The sequence below is a fragment of the Lutra lutra genome, chromosome 3 (genome assembly GCF_902655055.1).
Source record: "Lutra lutra chromosome 3, mLutLut1.2, whole genome shotgun sequence".
Lineage (NCBI taxonomy): Eukaryota > Metazoa > Chordata > Mammalia > Carnivora > Mustelidae > Lutra > Lutra lutra.
The window spans coordinates 116,138,672-116,142,458 of NC_062280.1; the positions used below are offsets into that span (position 1 = coordinate 116,138,672).

General features: G+C 43.0%; 1 non-coding gene across 1 annotated transcript; it reads right to left on the reverse strand.

Moving 5' to 3' along the window:
- Nucleotides 1-2,547: 2,547 nt before the first annotated feature.
- On the reverse strand, nucleotides 2,548-2,654 carry LOC125096572 (U6 spliceosomal RNA). The gene has a single exon (XR_007126253.1). It is a non-coding gene; the product is annotated as a U6 spliceosomal RNA (small nuclear RNA).
- Between the last annotated feature and the right edge of the window lie 1,133 nt (nucleotides 2,655-3,787).

A 3,787-nucleotide genomic window follows, 5' to 3' on the forward strand; every position in this document is an offset into this window, starting at 1 on the left:
CCGTTGTGGCAGGAAGCGGGCAGGGAAGGGTTAAGTCAAGGGAGGGCTCGGGGTGGGGGCGGGGCGGAGAGCCTGTTAGCTTCCGCCGCAGCCCAGCGCCGCTGGGGGCGAGGTGAAACGCGCTGGGCCCGGGTGGAGGTTGCTCTCGGGGAACTGTAGCCTCGGTGCCACCCGGACCTCGGTCAGTCTCGCTTTATTAAGTATTTCTTCGATCTCTGTCTCTGACTTTTGGCAAGGCTGTGGTTTTTCATTCCTCAGGCCCAGCTGCGGATGCTGCTGGGATGTACAGCCTCGCAGTGGTCTCCCCTGGTTCCAGACCGCAAGCCTGTGCAGTGGTCCGAAAGCCTTAGAGTGCACAGGTGTGGGTACCCTGATCTCCGCAGCTCGCAGCGTCCAGGAAGATTTAATCCCAACCGTCTCGGAAAGGTTCCATCACACGGGGCCTAGTCCAGATTCCTACCCAGGATTCAGAGCGGGTCTGGGGCAGGCCAGTCTCCTAATGCGCGGCAGAAGTCTTACAGAACCTTCTTTACAGAGTGCCTTCCTTGGATCGGATTATATTATTTATGGAAACAAGGCACTTCCTTTACTGCTACTCATTGTGTGAGGTGTTCTGTTGCTTTGCCCTGCAGCAGTCTTGGGAAGAGCAGAACCGTGGGAACTATCTCCCCGCTGGGGCGAGGACAGAGGGATGGCATGCTGAGGGAAAGGAATAAAGTATGGCTTAAGTAATCACCGGATGGCTCAAGGAGCAGTGCCAAGAACGTGGGGGAAGAGGTGTGGGGTGGAGAGGGGCGGGAACACACAGCTGGTGCTGACGAAGCTGCTGATTCCCCGAGGTGGGGAAGTGAGCTGTAGAAGAGGGTGGTGGTAAGGGGCTGATTCCACACAATAGGGGTGAATGCAGGCAATGAGTAATGGAAAGAAGGACACAGGGGTCGCCCAGTCCAGGTTTGGGCTGAGGCCAGAAAGAGATCAGGGCTAGGGTAAATGGCAAAGGCCATGACTTTCTAGACACCCCAGAGTCGAGAGCTCCATTGCTGTCACCTCCGCGGAACGGACATTACTTGCTGACTGATGCAGCATGCATGATCCTAGATGTCCCCTCTCCAGGTGTTGGTGGTATAGTTCTGACCTTTCCTGTCAGTTTCTGGCCATCAGAGTTCCTTTAGTCAATTCTTCCCCTATTAGGTAGAAACAAAGGCGGATCTATGTTTCATTGCAACATATACCGTGAATCAAGAATAAGATTCCTACAGACTCCATAGTCCTTACTAATTAAAGTTAATAAACATTTGTTTCTTTTATTATGGTCTTCCCTCTTCTTCTTTATAAGGGCTTTATATTTTTCTTGAACTTTTCCCCTTTTGAGGAATAATTAAGGGCTTAACTTCTTCCAATGAGTGATAATTGTTCTTTTCCTTTCCAATTTGTCACCCTTTGGCCATTGAGAGCTATTCTAAGCCATCTGCTTTCATCCGTCAGAGAGTTTTAAAATATCCTTATTTTTAAGAAACAAAACAAACTATATGGACAATTTATGATACATAATTTTTTTTTTTTCTTCCCCAAAGACATTGGATCAGGTCTTCTCTGAGGACCCCTGGAAAGATCTTTCATACCAGGATGTTCCAGTTCAGACATTACTGACTGATTTTTAATAGTGTTCTATTGTAAACTTGCATTGTTATTTTTATAATACATGTAGTTTTCTCATCAGGACTCACAACATTTTTGGGCTGTGGCTCTAACACTTTTCTTTCCTGGCATGGGCCCTTAGGGTTCTTTGCCCTTGTTCCCTGGTTATTGATTCACCTGTGGGTCTCAGACCTTCTGGCCATAACCTTTGCTTTCTGACAAATTCAAAGGATTTCACCTGACTGTGAGCACAAATATGGCAGTAGCCTGTCAAGTGCTTCAGTTGGGGTGCAAAAATCCAGGTTTGCAGCCTAAACTCAATAGATCCTCAGAGAAGATTGCGAGGTGAGGTGGTGGGATCCTATGCCCACAAGGAAGGATGAGAGGACTGGCACTGTCAACATGGAGAAGAAAGACTTCAAGAGCCACAATTTGGAAAGGTGGAGTAGGTGGTTTCAAGAGCCACAATTTGGAGTAGGGAAGAAGGATGATGGCCCCAAGGATGGATGTGGCAAGAGGCAACCTAGTACTCAGGCTAGTTCCCCTGCAGAAAGATGTCCTCCACAATCTCAAACAAACTAGCATTAGGGATACATTCACATGATGTGGCCTACTGCAATGACTGGGTGGTTTCTTGTTCTTTCAAAAGTAACTGTATTTTGTTTTATTTTTTTTTAATTTATTTTTTTTTAAAGATTTCATTTATTTATTTGACAGAGAGAGATCACAAGTAGACGGAGAGGCAGGCAGAGAGAGAGAGAGAGGGAAGCAGGCTTCCCGCTGAGCAGAGAGCCCGAAGAGGGACTCGATCCCAGGACCCTGAGACCACGACCCGAGCCGAAGGCAGCGGCCTAACCCACTGAGCCACCCAGGCGCCCCTATTTTGTTTTATTTTTAAAAAATTGTTTTAAAAATATGGAACACTTCATGAATTTGCATGTCATCCTTGCATAGGGACAATGTTAATCTTCTCTGTATTGTTCCAGTTTTAATATATGTCCTGCAGAAGTGAGCACAAAATTACCTATATTTTAAAACTTCCATCTTAAAAAAAAAGCTGTAACAGTTAGTTTCTTTTTCTTTTTAAAAGTTCTGGTAAAAGGGGCACCTGGGTGGCTCAGTGGGTTAAGCCGCTGCCTTCGGCTCAGGTCATGATCCCAGGTCCTGGGTTCGAGCCCCACATCGGGCTTTCTGCTCAGCAGGGAGCCTGCTTCCTCCTCTCTCTCTGCCTGCCTCTCTGCTTACTTGTGATTTCTCTCTGTCAAATAAATAAATAAAATCTTTAAAAAAAAAATTCTGTAAAAAAAAAAAATTAAAAAAAATAAAAAAAAATTCTGGTAAAATATATGTAACATTGAATTTTTCATTTCAATATATTTTAAGTGTATAATTCAGTGTCATTAAGTCCATTCACATAGTTATACACCATCATCTCTATTTCCAAGATATTTTTATGACCCCCAACAGAAACTCTACCATTTAAGCAAAAACTCCTCATTCATCTCTCCCCCTAGGTGCTGGTAACCTGTATTCTACTTTCTTTCTCTATGAAATTGACTGTTCTAGGTAATTCGTATAGATGGAATCATATAATACTTGTCCTTTTGTGTCTAGTTTATTTCACTTAGCATAAGGTTTTCAAGGTTCACCTATATTGTAGTTATGAATGAAAATTTCATTCCTTTTTAAGGCTGAATAATATTACACTGTATGTATATACCACATTTTTTTATCCATTCTTCCCTTGATAGACATTTGAGTTGTTTCCACCTTTTGTCTATTGTGAATATTGTGAATGTTGGTGTACAAATAACTGTTCAAGTTTCAGCTTTCATAACTTTTGAGTATTTACCTGGAAGTAGAATTGTTGGGTCATAATGGTAATTCTATGTTTAATTTTTTGAGGAGCCATTGTAATTTTTCCTACATTGTACCTTTTTATACACCACTTTATATTCCCACGAGCACTGACAAAGGACTCTAACTTCTCTACATCCTTACCAATTAATTATTTGTTATTTTCTGTGTTTTTGTTGTTTTTTTAACAATAGTCATTCTAATGAGCACAAAGTGATATCTCATCATGGTTTTGATTTGCATTTCCCTGGTGATTAGTGATATTAAGGACTTTTTCATGTAATTATCAACC